This window comes from Lycorma delicatula, chromosome 11, assembly GCF_047948215.1.
Source record: "Lycorma delicatula isolate Av1 chromosome 11, ASM4794821v1, whole genome shotgun sequence".
Lineage (NCBI taxonomy): Eukaryota > Metazoa > Arthropoda > Insecta > Hemiptera > Fulgoridae > Lycorma > Lycorma delicatula.
The window spans coordinates 12,926,381-12,943,946 of record NC_134465.1 but is presented as its reverse complement, the minus strand read 5'-3'; the positions used below and the strand labels follow the sequence as shown (position 1 = coordinate 12,943,946).

The following is a 17,566-nucleotide window of genomic DNA, read 5'->3' as shown; positions in this document are numbered from 1 at the left end:
CATAAAAAAGGCAGAGGTAATTTTTATTATTTTCAAGAAGACATTGATATTTTTGAGAAATAAACACTTTTTGATTCCTATTTACTTTTAATTCCTACCCATTTAAGAATTTTGTTTTTTTATAATAAATGTTTAAAAAATACTTATACGCATATTAAAAACTGTCATAGTTTATTAGATTGTACAAGTGTAAAAGTGTGATACTCTATTTTTGTAAAATTGATGTCAACTTTCGATCTCTATTAGTTTTATTTGTAAGATGCAATTGACCAAAGTGTATCCTAAGTACTATAAAGATTTGATTTTGATGAGATGTGTATTATTTGTGCCATTTAACATTACAATCTTAACTATTGATCATAATTGTCATTCAAAGAATGCTGTTGTCGTTCAGGAAACATCACTGTTGTTTACAGGAACATTGGAAAAAATCAAATAATTCTGTATTTATTTATATATCGGTTAAAATTTCTAAAAAGATAAATAAATATTTTACCAACTTACAACTTCATATGACTCTCTCTAAGTACAGCTTAATGAACTTGACTATACAAAAATCCACACAGATTGGTTTTTATATCTCAATCTCCATTTTCTCCAATTAATAATTGCATATTTTACAATTTTAAATAATTATTGTAGTGTTACATTCTATTTTCTAAATTTTTAAAAACCGTTCCCGAAATGACTAATATTTGCCCCACATTAACAATTTTATGCAATTCCTATAGAAAAAATAACTATTTGCTTCGCCATTTTCAAAATAATTTTAGGACATATATGTTGCTTATTCTGTAAATTAAAATTAATGTTCAAATGTAAATTATTTTTTTGAAAATTTGGAATCCGAAAATGCTCATCTCTCTTCCTCTGATTTTGACTATTGTAAAGCAACTTAATGTCAATTTTTTTAAAACTAACAATTTGTAAAATTACTCATTTTATTATAATTAATATTTACATTAATAGATGAAAAAAATGTAATCAACAGTGCTCTGGATTTGAATATCATTGAAGTTAGTATTTTTTTACAAAATTAATTTCTTGATAAAAAAAAACATTAATAGTAAATAGATGTAAAAAATGTAATCTAACAGTGCTCTGGATTTGAATATCATTGAAGTTAGCATTTTTACAAAATTAATTTCTTGATAAAAAAAACATTAATAGCAACTGGTTTTTAAATCTGTAGTAACAAAAATAATAAATAATAACACAGATATTCACCTGAATGATATGAATGTAACAGTGATGCAACACAGATACAGGTTTAACTTTATTATAAAAAGTAAATGTATACCTGAATTCCCAATTATTTTCCATTATCAGTTAAGATAAGGTATAAATATTTTTTAAATAAAATAATTGAGATCATTAAATTAATAAAAGTTAACAGTACTAAATTAATTAAATTAACATCTTTTCACCATATATTACAACTAAAAAATATTATAAAAATGTTTTTAATGGGTAAGATGTTTTAATGTAAGCATCTTAAATGATACTGGAGAATATAAAGATAGGGACAGAAGAGGAATGGAGAAAGGAATGAGTCAAAATGATGTCACTAACTCCACGGCTAACCTAAGAAGAGAAAAGTGATGCAACATAGAAAAAAATTTACTAAGATTAAATTACAACAATAAAACATAAAAATACACGTACCAGAGTTCATCGAGTTAATTATTCCATTATTTGTAACTAACTCTTCAACAGCCTTTTCAATATTACCATTATGTTTTTTTAAAGCTAGCAGAGCCATTTGAGGATCATAACCAAGGGAAGACACCTACAAAACAAGAAAATAGTAATCGATAATAAAAAAATAAAATAACAAAGTAAATAAAAGTAATAACTTATAAGTAATAACTAAAAATTATAAGTACTGGGTGTACAAAAACGAAAATATTTTTTGTTTATAATTTGTTATATATCTCTTGGATTAGGTGCACAATGTTGATTTAAGGTTACAATAAAAGAGTAAAAAGGGCAGTTTTAGTTAAATTTTCTGTTTTGCAGTTTGCTAAATATGAATCTTCAGTACAGTTCAACATGTATTTTGTAGAAAGTTTAATTGTGATCTTGCAAATGACATTATCATTTGTTGATACAATAATAAGTTTGAAAAGAGTAAGGGACAACCAAGGGTGTCTGAAGAAAATGTTCAATGTGTCAGGAAGTTTTTCCAATGTAATCCTAAAAATCTATTAGGAAGGCGCTCTGGTTGTGAATTAATGATGCTGGTGATTACAGTGTGGTAATGCTTACATATGTGTCCGTACTGTTTATAGCTATTATAGGCTTTGAAGTCTACTGACTGTGCTGCATGTGCCAACTTCGCATTGAAATGTTGCATGAAGAGGTTCATGATGATTTTCTTGATCATATTGTATTAAGTGGTGAGTCGACATTTCATTTTAATGGAAAAGTTAAAACATAATAATTGTATCTGGGGGTTAGAAAATCCGAACAAACCCTTACAATGCGAAAGGGACTCCCTGTAATTAAATGTTTGTGTGATATCCTGATGGCAAGTTTAGAGGTCATTCTTTTTCATTCAAGAAAGCGTAACAGGAATTGTTTATTAGATATGCTATGTACATGACTCTTTTGTTGATTACAAGGTGGAGCAGAGAATATTATTTGATAGTATAAGGTGCACAAGGTCCTCAAAGGCATAACTCTATTTGGGATTGACTGAATGACATTTTCCCCAACTGCTGGACTGGTCGGCATAGACCCGATGACAGAACTTGTTTACATCTAAAGTCATCTGATCTGACCTCATATGATTTTTTTCTTTGGGGTTTTACAAAGAATTTTGTCCAGTGGCCTCAACTACATTTAATCTATTTGATTTGAGGCAAAAAGGGTTGAAAGAGATATTTCTATTACACCAGACATGATGATTAAAATATAGCATGAACTCTCCTATGGTTGGATGTGTGCTGCATGACAAAAGGTGCTCACATTGAACACTTGCTGGGAAAAACTGTCAGAATTACTATTTCATTTTACTTATGATTCATTATTGTAAGTCTTTCTGAATGTCCTATATATTACATAATATTACGTTAGCAGTAGACCATGAGTTACTGATCATATCCATTCACATTGGTCAAATTCTTCTCTGACATATACCTTACTTAAAATATCTGCTGTACGTGAATTTTTATTCTTACATCTCAATAGAGGTGTTAGGAAAGGATGCTGCCTGTTACTAAGACTGTTCAACATTTACATAGAAGATATGATAAGGAATATATTAGAAGAAAAAAGAAAGAGGAATAAGTATAGGAGCACGAAAAAGAAGATGCATAAGGTTTGCTAATGATATGATAATTCTAACTGATATCAATCTGGAGGTAGGAAAGAAAGAGTACTGAATGAAAATAAATATAATACAACCTAAAGTAATCGAAATAAACAAGAAAGAGCGATTAGTAATACGAACAAGTGAAGGAAAGATGAAAAAAAATTAAAATAAAAAAATGAAGAGGTGTCAAATTAAAAGTAATATTCATATGTACGCAAAATCATTATATGTTTTTCCATCTAATTTGATCAGTAGCATAATTTTAATTTTATTACCAAATAAAAAAAATCAATGTTAAAGGTGTGGGAGTAATGCTAGTTTATGCATTTGTTTGCATGTGATATTAGTTTATCCATGAAGTGTTATTTACTTGTATAATAATTCTTTTAAAGCGACTAAAAGATAAATTGTAATGTTAGTCCAGTAGCAAAAAATCCTGCATGTACAGTATCTATGAGTTGGGTTATAAATTAATACCAAATTTTCTGTTGATGGTAACATTTCAAACGACTTAAAAGTGAATATACATCTGATAACATTTAAATAAGCTCTGAAACAGAATATAATTGTAAATAACAATCCAGGGATATTTTTCTATGTCATAATCAACCTCTAATAATACATCTGATTGCAAAGACCCTGTAAAAGTGAGAAACAATGCTTAATTCAGTCAAGCAGGGGAATTTAAATTGTATTTCGTTCTGAATAATTTTTAATTATTTTTTTATAACAGGTACAAAGATATAAAAAAAAAAAAATATTGTATAGAAACTTTTTTAACTTTTTATTAATATTCACATTTTTAAGTTATATCTTTCATTTATATTTACTTTACATTATTTTCTATATATAATGATTGTTTAACAATCAAAATTTGAATCTAATTTTTAGATTTTTATTTCTGTTAACAGTTCTTGAATAATTTATCTTTAATAATTTTACTATAATCCTTTTTTATATGTACATAAATACACAAAAATACTGTAGTGCAGTTGAAATCAGAATTTTGGCAAAAAAACAACAGATTGCTTTAATATTCTTTATACAACATGATCAAAATGCTCTTAATCTGCAATATAATTAAAAGGTTTTCATAAAGAATCCTAATTATTTTTGTAATAACTTCTTTTAAAATAAAAATTAGAGTTGTGAAAACCATATATATAAATATATAATGTATATAATCAGAAAGTTGAGCTTTAGCAAATGGTAGCTAATTCACAAGGAGCACACAATCACTTCCAAATATAACACATGTAAACAAGTACAGCTTCAATCATGTATCCTGGTTATTTGAAAACCATGTCTGAAAAGAAGTTATTCATTTTAAATTATTGGTAATGTACTCTAGTATTTAAACAGGTTCCAAAATACGATACAATTACTAACTTTTATGAGGGCTATCTGGATAATAAATTCAGAATAGTTATTGAAAAACAGAAACTGATAAAATAAAAAAAATAAAATTTGTTATATATATCTTATAGTTATTTTTCTACATAATTGCTGTCCAAATTAAGGCAAATGTGATATATGTAAACAAGTTTTTGAATACCCTTGTCATAAAACTCTAACATCTGTGAATTAAGCCAGGTATAATGTTTTTCAACTTCTCGTCATTTTCAAAACATTGCGTCACTAACCATTTTCCATTTTTGAGAAAAGGTGATATCACTGGAAGCCAAATCAGGGCTGTATATGGAGGATGGTTAAACATCTCCCATTTGATACTGTTGATTTAGGGTTGAGTGCATACGGCAGTATGCAGATTGCCGTTGTCATGAAGAAAACAATGCTTGAACTCAGCATGCCGCGTTGTTTGTTTTGTATGACCTTTCTCAATTTCTGCAACGTCTCACAATAAGTTTCAGGATTATTTCAGTTCAAGGTTATTTAGAAATTAACTTCTAGGACTCGGTATTGTGAGGAGTTGAAAAACAGTGTTGTTACCTGGATTAATTCAGACAGTAGAGTTTTATGATGAGGGTATTCAAAAACTTATTTACAGATATGACAAGTACCTTAATTTAGATGGCAATTATGAAGAAAAGTAGCTAAATAAAAATAATAACATAAATATATATATATATATAATTTATAATAAATTTATTTATTTATTGGTGTTTTTTTTTTTTAAACGATTCGGAAGTTACTTTCTGAACAGCCCTCATAGAACTTAAATTTCAAAAAAAAATATATCCCTTTTAAAACAAAATTATAAAGTTTCATTTGGAGATAAAGATTGCATATCCTTTTATAAAATGTTCTGAGATTTTGTGTGATAAAGTTTCTTTAATTTACTGGAACTGTAAGGTAACAAGAAACAATCTATGACTTTAATTCAGCTTCTAAAAGGTGACTTACTTTGATGGTAAACAAACTTTTATATTGTAATCTGCTTCAGCCTTTTGGTTAACTGCCAAAATGCTATTACTTGGATCCTTAAAAATAAAACATCCTTAATATCAGTGGAATTTAAATTTTTTTCCAGAAACAGTAGTTGAAGAATGATAGATAAAAAAAGGAAATAAAGAAAAGTTCAAAGAATCAGGACATCTGAAATGTAAATGTTAGGTTGAAATCAATATGCAGCAATAATTGTTTCAAAACAAACAAAAAAAAGTTAAATAACAGGTTTTTATTCATTCAGCAGATAATTAAAAACCATGAATTACACCAATATGCTTACCTGATTAATAAGTTCTTTAAAAAAAGGACTGTCAATATTGCCAGACAATGTCGCTTGCAATAACTCTGGTTGTTGATGTATTAAATTTATTGCATCATTTACAGCATTATTAGTGTGGCTTAAAGCTTTGATCGCCATAAAACGAGAAAATCCCATCGCTTCTAACTGTTTAACTAGTCTAGATTCCACATACTGTTGACCATCTGAACAAAGACCCAATATTTTCTTTTCCCAAGAGGAAGAAATAAAAATTAAGAATAATGAAAACTGCTTCATTGTAACATAAATATTACAATATACAGCAGTTATTAATCCTGGACCTAATCAATAATACTAACTGTATTATTCATATAAGTGTCTCATTGAATTGGTATGGTCATTAGTTATTAATAAATAGCAGCAAACTAACTTTAACTTGAAAGCTCTAAGAGAACAACTTTATTAAATGTCACTTTGGCTGTTGATCTTATTTCATATCTTGTCAACTATTTAATATTTAACAATCTAAACTATTTATATTTTATTTTCTAAACTATTTACACTAGGGTTGAGTACTTTCAGTCAGCAATCAAATTTAATATGGCACTGAATTTTTTTAATGGTTTTGTCAGTCATAGTGATTTTTGGGATGCACTGAGCATTCAACATCTTGAATGGAATATATACGACCATGTTTAAATTCAGCAGCCCACTTTTCTACAGTCAAAAATGAAAGGGAAGAATCTTTTTAAGTGGAAGCTAACTCTTCTTTTAAAACAAAGTACTTTACATCAGCTTGAACTTCAACTTTAACTATGTTATCATTGTCATTGTCATTGTTGATAATATGCATACATTATTAAAATATTCTATCAAGCAGCATGTATGCTATGTAAACTTCTATATTAAGATTTCATAGAACACTAATTTTGACTATAAGTATGAAACTTTTCTTATTTTATAAGTAAAATTTAATAGATTGCTTTACTTTATAACTTTTAATTATACAAGGAAGAGGTATGTCTACATACTTACTTAAGGTACTATATTATAAAAAACAATATCAGCAAAATAAGTTTTTTTATAATGAAATGTATAAAAGAAAAAAATCTTCTTCCATCACACTTACTTTTCTTTTTCTCTAATTTCCTCCCGTTCTTCTCTTCTTTTTTGTATATATTCGACAGCTGAATTTACACAACCATTAGTAGCTTGTCAATTCTGGCTTCAACTGGAGTAAAACCTAAGAAAAATATGAAATATTAAGTAATAGATTATTAGTATAAGTAACTTCTATTATGTGGGGGCTTGTTTTTAATACAAGAGACTCAATCAAAACTATTCTGTTCAATGAGATTGAAAAGCTGATAATTCCACAATGTATGAAACATTTCACAGACCAACTTCTGATATTTGATAGTTGTAGAGTAGATATAAAAAAAATGTAACAGCCCAGGCTGCATTTAACAAATCAGTTTTATAGATAACTGTTTAAAACAATGTTGGGTGCAGTTTCTCATGTTGGTATTTACTTGTTGTTGAGTTTACACATGTTGGTATTTACTAATTGGATCATGCCATGACATTATGACTGAAAAATTGAACATGCATTGAGTTACAGCAAAGTTTGTTCCTCATTTGATGACCAAACAGCAGAAAAAACATCAAGTGGACGTTTGCCGGCAACTTCTTGAAGAACCCAATGATGATGTAACATTCATGCAAAGGATCATAATGGGACATGAAAGTTGGTTATGGCTACGACATTGAAACAAAAGTTCAATCATTAAAAAATCACACATTACAAAAACTGCTACCAACACTTAAACACGTTGCACTGAAATAACAATAACACGAAAACTAAATGAGAAATAAACAATCCAAGAACATGTGCTTACAGAGGAGGTTATGTGAAACACAATGCTGCCAACCACATGTCACTAAATATCTCCACTGGGGCATGTAATTAAAAACGTTTGTTTATTTTCTGAGTAGACCTCATATGAAGCATACACAAAGAAAAGAAAAATGCAGGAAGCATTTGAAGAATGAACATGGAAGAGATTGGAGAAGATTAAAGGACAGACTAAATGAAAAATGAAATTATGGAAAGAGTAAACAAGAATAGAACATAATAAAAACAATTATAAATAGTAAAGCTGACTGTAATGTGTCATGAAAGGAGAATTGGTTAAAATAGTATTAGAAGGATCAGCAGTTTTATAAAAGAGAGGCTAGAAAAGTAAAAAATTGTAGAAAGTCTAATGGAAATGGGAGCTCTTGGGATTGTAAGTTTAGTAGGAAACAGATGAGAATGGAGATGAACATGTTGCAAGGAACGTGGCTCAAGGTTCACCATATAAAAATGATGTGAACATATCATGTATCATCTACATCAGTTTATTATAATATTTAATTATATTAATCTTATCAACAAAGATAAGGAATACTGATTATACATCAGATACATTTTACTGTAGATTTACAAATTTTTCAAACCTAAATAAATATTAATTTTCAGTATTATTGATTTCACTGCGGAACTAGTATAGAAATCCATTAACAAATTGCAAATGGTATATAATCCAAATTAATATATAACTTCATGTAGTCATCATATTTCGATAATATTTTGTCCATAATGTAATAGCGGGGTTTCAAATAGTCATTGTTTTGGAATAACCATGATAAAGTCATGAAGTATACATAAAAATATTCTTTCAAGAATCTAGGAGTCACAGGGCAACTCCTTTAGTTGTCAGCAGATAGCAAGACAGTATTCATTTTCTTGCAATAAAGACAGAGAATGTCTAGTGTAATAATCAAAATGCTATAGTGATCCATTCTTTTAAATGGCTCAGATTTCAAATTTGAACAGGAAATACTTGTTATTTGCGTAAATGAAGTCGAGGATTCAAATGTATCACCTTTGGAGCTGAAATGTTATTACTCTGATCAGAAGATCCAGGCAAAGAACACACAGATGTATCACAACCGTTCTCACAACTGTTGATCAAAGATTTAGTCTGTAGAGTCAAAGTACCACCGGGAGATAAAAAAGCTTTCAGTAAAGGCTGAGAATTCCTTATCTTAATTATTTCATTACACTGCTTTGCTTTATTGTGCAAAGTCACAATAGCCTTTCAGCCTATATTGCCATGTCCAAAAAGTTTTTTTACACACATCACAAAAAGCATGTGAATGCTCAACAAACTGAATTTTGGTTGTAAGTTTATATCTAACCACTGATCATTAAACGGCCTTTTTTTATGCTATTTAAAAGCAATTAATTACTAAAAATACAAAAAAAGAAATTCATGGTGGTTTTAGAGGAATTTCCAAAAACAGTTAACAACCTTTAAATTTTTCAATGGTAACCTTTTGTTAAAATGTCACCAGTGAATAAATTAACTGCAATTAGGAATATACCTCCTTTAATATAAAATAATGATTGGGGGAATGTAAGTAAGAACAGGACATGTTAATGGCTGCTTGAAGCACGTAGTTGCAAAGTGCTGGGTGATGGAGGTTATTTTAGGTCATATTATGCAGAATTGTAATCTCTTGAAATCACTTTTCATTAATGCATATAGAATGGTGCAAAATTTAAAAATAAACCACAACATGAAGAACACATCGTCCTAGATTATGAGTTAAATCTTATGGTTTATGAGTATGTCAATACTCATAAACCGTAAGATACATTTAACGATTGTTTCCAAGATTCTATATTACATTTCATTAATTTTTTTTTTAAATATACTTTTTCGTATATATAATTTAAAATATTTTAAATAATCATGGTGACCAAAGTTTTATTAATCCTGATTTTACAGAACTATCTTATAAAATCGTTTTTTTCAATTTCTTAGTTTAATTAACAAAGAATAAATGTAACAAATAAATAATTATTATTAAAAAAATGTCTTACGTACCAAATTCAACAAGTTCACAAAGGCTTGTGTCATCAACTTTAAGTAAAGCTAATTCATGCTGTGTTTCTTCAAGAATTTTTCTAGCTTCAGATGTTTATTTTGATGAAATAAAACGATACCTTGAAGTAAATGTAATCTCATTAGAAGTGCTGACTCATTTCCTAAAAAAAAAAAAAAAAAATATTTAAATAAATATAATTACAAATAGCATGAGAAAATGTTAAAAGATTTTCCAGCAGATAAATTTAATCAGCTAGGAAATTTTGACAGGTGAATGAAACCGTTCTGAAAATTTTAATTACAAAATATAAAAATGGGTAAATCCATCTTAATAAATGATTAAAAAATGTAGTTTGCTTAAAAACTGCTATAGGTCTTGTTAAATTTTACATTAGGAAAAAGATATTATATTTTTCCCTTTACATCATTAATACAAATTCCATAAACAATTTAAATTCCCTGTACACTATTTTTGCAGAAAAATTACACAATGATGTAACAGAGATGATAAAATTTCATGATTATGTTTCTAAGTTGATTATAAAACTAAACAAAATTAGTGAAACTAAATAAGGTTTTTATTTTAAAGGTGAATAAATATATAGTTAGAATCTTGCAATTTTATGTTCCATGCTAACTGTCTACTTAAATAAAAATAATATTTTCAAAACTTATAAATATTTATAAATAAAAGGATAACCCCAGTACAAAAATGTTGATTCATATTTTATAATTATGATAATGTACTACTATGCCATTTTTGAGATTGAATTGTATCAAATATCAGCTCCCTGACAAATCATTAAGTTACAATAACTAATATAAGAAGTGTAAGTTAAATGAGAATAAAAGAAAATATACAAAAAAAAAAAAATACCCCGTAAATCATAAACTTAATAGAAATTTTTCCCAGTATATAAATTCTTGCTTCAAAAAAGTTTTATAAGGATAAAACCATAGTATGTAGTGAAGTTAAAATAGGATTTGCAAAATAAAAAAAAAAAATTATTTTAACCATCTTTTTTTTCCAATCTGATTCAAAACTGAATAAAAAAGTAAGATGCTAATAAACAGCAGAATTAATAATGCATGTAGTGAATTGAAGAGATTTAGCTGCAGAATGAAAATGAATAATAGTTAAAATTAAAATGTTAAAGTTAAAGTTAAAATTAAAGTACAAATGAGGTTGTCAATTTTAACTGATTGTGAAAAATCCAATCAATGCCAAAAATAATTTTACAGTATGCAACATTATAACCACTGTTAGTACGGACACTGAATATAAATTAACCGATGACTTTTGATTAGTTACTTTCGCTATATTTATAGTTTTTTTCCAGTTATTTTACTGTAATATTTGCAATAAATATTCAATGAAATTAATAACTGCAAAGTATGATGTTCAAAGTGTACCTGCTAGGCAATAACTTGGTAAGTAGTGTCCCTAATCAACACTCTTCCAATAATTATACTGACTATCATTTAATGTGGGTGCTGATTTTAAAACAGAATGATTTATGAAAAATTATAAATGCTGTTTTGCCTAACAGCAAGAACAACAAAAGTTACTGAAGAATATTCTGTAAAAATTGGAAAAAAATACATAGATGAATTATCAAAAGGTTAAGTAGAAATAGAATACTACTTTGTTTTTGCTTGACCAATGAAGTAAGCATTTACAAATTCAACACTGCTGTGCGTAATCCTAAAACTAACCAACTAGTAAAAAAAAAAAAAGATTCTGATGTATGCATGAGTTATCAGAATACACTAATAAAGTTTACTCTGATGGGAAAAAAGCAGTTTGTTCAGTGGTCATGCAATAAACCTAATTGCTGAAGTAATTATGACGAAAAAGTCTCCTAAAAAGATGAAAGTGAACAAATCTGACAATAGTCTGTATTCTAAAATGCAGAATAATTAGTCTTACTCTTTATTTTATTTAATTTTGACAAAATACATCTCTATTTACGACAAGTGACTGGTAAACCAATGTTGTAAAAAAAATATGGGGGAAACTTTATTAAAATTTACAAATAAAAAATTACTTTTAACATTTTATCATAAATGACACTACTTTAAGGGAAGAATTAAAAAAAGTTCTGTTATTTTCATAGACTATCCTAGAATTGTTTTTTCTCTAAAACAAAAGAGAAATTAACAAAATAAAAGAAAAAAAACATAATATTTTTTTAAAAAAATTATGACTGAAAATTTTTCAGGTATATTTTATTCTGCCATGGATTTAAGAGAACTTAAAAGAGTTTGGCCAAAACATTCAATGATCTGAAGAATGTGGGTTTCAAAATAGTTGGCCTCCATATCCTAAAAATAATAGTTATAACTGGTTATCTATCCTTCATATGGGCAAAATTTTACTTTACTCGGTTTTTAGTGTTACCCAACAAACACCAATAGATATGACCACACTTCATTTCTAATTTCTTAATTGATTTTATTTTTTTTTGTTTTTTAGTCAAGTAACTGGAAGCAGATGCAGCAGGTTGTGTTACACATACAATAACAGTGGCTGTGTTGGTTAAATCACCACATCGTACACAATCGCACCTCTTAAAAACTCGAAATTCTAAAAAACCTGAAAGTGATTTTTAGATATTTATCTTAAGAGTATTTGCAAGACCCAGTCTAGTGAATATCTTGTTTAGTATAGTCGGAAATGGAGAAAACTTGCAATCATTGTTCAAATTTTTTTTACATTTCTTCACCTCTTTCCATGATCAAATTTAAAAAAATCTAGAAATTGGTTTTCAGATATTTACATGAAAATTACACCTGTCCTTTGTATAAGTAAAAATCTATTTTCCAGTTCCTAGCATTACCCAACAAACACCACTAGGAAGTTACTTCATTTCTTCTTTTTTTTTTAATTTTATTGTTTTAGTCACTTGAATATTCTGTTTAGTAAAGTTGGAAATGGAGAAAATTTCTAATCATTGTTCAAAATGAAGATTACACATACCAAAACTTAAGTTAATATCTTCATTTGTTAATAAAAAAAAAAAAAAGAGTAAATTTTATTGTTACTCCAATTTAAACTAAGAATTTCAAAAAATCCTTTCTTAGTGTGCACCATAAAAAGAACATGTATACATATTTTCATCAATTTATCTTCACAAGTGTTTGCTGGGTTTTGATTATAGATCACTCATGTGACATGTTTTATATATATAGTAGCAGACTTGTCATGGCTTTGCCCATGCTATATGGTTACTTGTGTTTTCCATCATGGTCAGGGAATGTTTAGCCAGTCAGGGCTCACTTCAGTTGTCTTTCCCGTCAAGTCATTTCATTAAACTCATGCTTGTGAGAATAATAATGTTAACTAAAAATAAAAGCCTGTTCAATTTATAAAAACTATCAGTGTATTGTAATTTCTTTACAGCAACAGTTTGGGCAATACAGGCCTTAACTTTGAATGATCTACAAATATGGGTTTCAAATCAGTTGGCCTCCATCTTAAAAATATTAATTATAACTGGTTACCCGTATGACATTTTGCCAGGTTCATAACATTACCCGACAAACACCAGTAGGAAGTGACTGTACTTATTTTCTCATTTTTTTTTAATTACCTTTATTTTATGTGTTTTAGTCAAGTAATTGGAGGTAGATGCAGTCTGTTGCGTTGAACATACAGTTAGTGGTTGTGTTGGTTGAGCTGCCGCACTGTTCACATTGAACCCCTTAAAAAATCGAAATTGAAAAAACCCAAAAATAGTTTTTAGATCTTTATCTGAAAACTATTTGAAAGCCCCAATCTAATGAATATCTTGTTTTGTATAGTTGGAAATGAGAAAAATTTGCAAGAATTGTCAAAACTTTTTTCACTTTTCGTTACTACTTTCAAGATTGAATTTTGTAAAATCTAGAATTGGATTTTAGATATTTACATAAAATTTACACACAAAAAATCTGGTTGATTTCTTCATTTGTTACCAAGAAAGTACAATAAAAAAAAGGCTCTTCAAAAATAAATTTTAAATCCATTTTAACCCTTTGGAATGGAATGCAAAGTTGGCAGGAGTCTATTACTCCCTACTTTATCGCAGAACCTGGACAGAGTCCCTTGCTGCTGGATCTTTCTAATCGGGCTTGTTTTTAAAAGGGTTATTTTTTTTAATCTCGGATCTAATTTTTCAAGTTTTGTCTATTATTATTTTAGTGAATTTAAGACGGATTTAATTGCATTCCAATCCGTTGTTAAACCAGCGTTATCGAACCCATTTCATGGGCCGACCGCGGAAGGCTAGGCTTATAAAGCCTGTCCTCCCGACGTAATTCCCCTTCAGACCGTCCACTGAAGTCCTTTCGGTGCTAACTCTTTAATAGGCTAGCAGGAATACGCCACAACGGGGCACTAGCTATAAGGAGGGAGCAATGTGTCCCCTTTTCCGGAGGAGTCGCAATTGCTGGGTTATTTTATCTTACTGTAAGTGTAACTTACAGATGATGATACCTATTCGCGATCGCGGTTTTGGGGCGGCGATTTTCTGGAAAGAAGTAAACAGTAATTATTCTTTCCACGTAATTTATTAACCTTCAGACACGCGTGTGTCTGAGAAGGGGTTGGGGGGGCCGCGTGGCTGCAGTGAAGAAACCATTTGTTTTTGTGGTGGCTGTTGGCATCTGCAACAAAAGAAGCAGAACACCTACACGAGAAAAAAAAAAAAAAAAAAAAAAAAAAAAAAAAAAAAAAAAAAAAAAAAAAATTTAATTTTTACTTTCCTTTCGACTGGCAGGATGAGACGGCACGACGCGTCGTTCCACATCCACGTTTCTCCCGTTTCTGAAACTAGAGTAACAGAACAAAACACACGCGAGAAAAAAAAAAAAAAAAAAAAAAAAAAAAAAAAAAAAAATTTAATTTTTACTTTCCTTTCGACTGGCAGGATGAGACGGCACGACGCGTCGTTCCACATCCACGTTTCTCCCGTTTCTGAAACTAGAGAAACAGAACAAAACACACGCGAGAAAAAGAAAAAAAAAAAAAAAAAAAACCGCGTTTTTTCCCCTTTTTTTTCCTTTTTAGACCGCGTTTTTGTTTTGTGCGCGACTTACCGTATTTGAAGTCTTCAAACTATATAACTCGCGAAAAAAAAAAAAAAAAAAAAAAAAAAAAAAAAAACTATTCACTCGCGACCCCGGAAACGCGTCTGACGCACTATTCCGTTTATGGCTCATGCGATATGGAGGCCCCTAAGCCTGGTTTGTCGATTTTCGGCTACCGCACCGCACCATCACGGTGGTTCGTCCAGTACGGCGTGAGGCCGCTTCCTTACAACTGTCGGAGTTGGGTCCTCTCTGCAGATGTCCCGAAGATGACTGTGTTCGGACACAGCCGCTCTCCCGAACAGTCTGCGCGCCTGCGCCACCCCCACCTCGGACACGGATTGAAATCTCGCATCAGATCGGAGAGTGGCGTTCCTGACGAACCACGGAGCTCCAAAGATCGTCCGCAACGCGATGTTTTGGACGGCCTCGATCTTCTTTTGAAGCGAGGAGCTCAACATTGCCCCCCATGCCGGGTAAGCATATGTTAGAATCGGCAGTACGTACAGCCGAAAAATGAGAAGCTTAGTTGCCAGTGGGTATGGGCTGGCACTGTTCAGCACTGGGTATAGTGAGGCTCTGGCGGCCTTAGCCCTCCGGGTCGCATAATTTACATGTTCGCCGAAGGTAAGCCGCCTGTCCAACACCACCCCCAGGTACTTAACTGTTTTCTCAAAAGGGATTTTCTCCCCTGAGATTTCCAGCTCTCTGGTCGGTTTTCGTGTCTTGCATGTGAACATCACGGCCACCGATTTTTCACCGTTGACCCTGATTCTCCACATGTCGAGCCACGGTTCCACTAAGTCCAGCTGCCTTTGGAGCCTCCGGACCGCGTAATCCACATTTGCGGATTCGTAGAAATATGCCGTGTCGTCTGCGTAAAGGGCCGTTTTGACCCCTTCCGACAGCGGCATATCGTTCACGTACAAAGTGTACAAGAACGGGGAAAGTACTGCTCCTTGGGGAACCCCAGCGGCTATTTCTCTGGTGGAGGAAATCGTTTCCCCTACGCGCACGACAAAATGTCGGTCTAGCAGATATGACCGCATCAGTCTGACATAGCGGTAGGGGATCGCCGATCGCGCTAGCTTATAAAGCAGCCCGCTATGCCAAACTTTGTCAAAGGCCTTGGCCACATCCAGAAAAACGGCTGCAGTCACCCGTTTCCTGTTCAGGCCTCCGACAAGGTCGTCTATTATTTTTACCAGTTGGAGGGTGGTTGAGTGACCCTCCCTGAACCCAAATTGCTCGGGCCGCACTTCTCCCTCCATGTATCGCCTCAGTTTTTCAAGAAAAATCCTCTCGAACAACTTAGACAATACCGGTAACAGGGAGATTGGCCTATAATTCCGTGGGAAAAGTAAACTTTTCCCCGGTTTGGGTAAACATACGACTTTGGCCGTTTTCCAACAATTCGGGAAATATCCAACGTACAAAATGGACGTGAATATCACCGAAATTGCTGTAATCACGGAGGCCGGTATGTTCCGGAATGCACGGGCGCTGATCCCGTCGACACCCGGGGCCTTGTCGGGGCTTGTGGCCTTAATGGCTGCGGAAACTTCCGCTTCAGTGACTTGGTCAATCTCTAGAGGGGCATCCTCCACCTGTGAGAAATAATCTACAAGAAAGGATTCCACCTCGGTTGTGTGCTCGTCGTTCGGGGAGGGAGGGGGGTTTGGAGTGAACTGCTCCTCCAAGGTATCGGCGAATACCTCGGCCCTCTCCGCCTCCGAGTATGCAAGAAAACCTCGCTGCCCCACAACCGGATGGCGAGGCTTCTTCCCTTCTCGCAGTCTCCTGTTCAACCTGAACACCGAGGAGATGTCGTCAGAGACTGAGGCGAGGTATTCGTTCCACGAATCCTCTCGATGGCTTGTCAGCAGTTGTTTTACCCTGTCCGTTTGATTATAAAAGGCCCGCTTATCAGCGGGGGACAGGGTGATTCGATATCTCCTCCTCAGTCGTCGTTTCTCCGTTATGGCTTCGGAGATATGAGGAGGGAGGTCGTTTCGAACAACTGCTCGAGTTTTGGCCGATGAGCTGCCTGCCAGGGCCTCAGTCATTGACGACGTGACGCGCCCGACAGTGTCGTCGATTTCCTCCGGGGTGTTCAGGAGCTCAGGATTTACCGGCCTGTACTCCCGCTGGAGGGTCTCGTAGAACCTTTTCCAGTTGACTGACCTTCGGGGTATAGGCGGGGGATCTCGGCCACCCCCTGCCTGACCTAGTTCCAACAGGACAGGGGAATGGTCCGAGCTGAGGTCTTCTATCGTTTCAATCATGAATGGGAGGGTACCCCCCTTCATGACTGCGATATCCAGCACGTCAGGCCTAGATCTGCCTGAGCGATGCACGAACGTGGGCACCTCAGGGCCTACGACGACCAAGCGGCGGGCTCTCGCCCTTTCGTACAGCAATCTGCCATTCGGATTTGTCAGAATGCTGTTCCATGACACGTGTTTGGCATTGAGGTCGCCCATGAGTATCATGGGCCCATCCCAATTTTCCAGCACGGCATCCAGATCTGCGCCGGTTACCGCGTCGTTCGGCTTGCTATAAGCCGAAACCAGCCGA

At 32.4% G+C, this 17,566-nt stretch overlaps 1 pseudogene; it reads right to left on the bottom strand.

The window, feature by feature from the left end:
• Positions 1–1,665: 1,665 nt before the first annotated feature.
• The window catches only part of LOC142332410 (NEDD8 ultimate buster 1-like), a 35,735-nt pseudogene continuing 19,834 nt past the window's right edge, over positions 1,666–17,566 (bottom strand).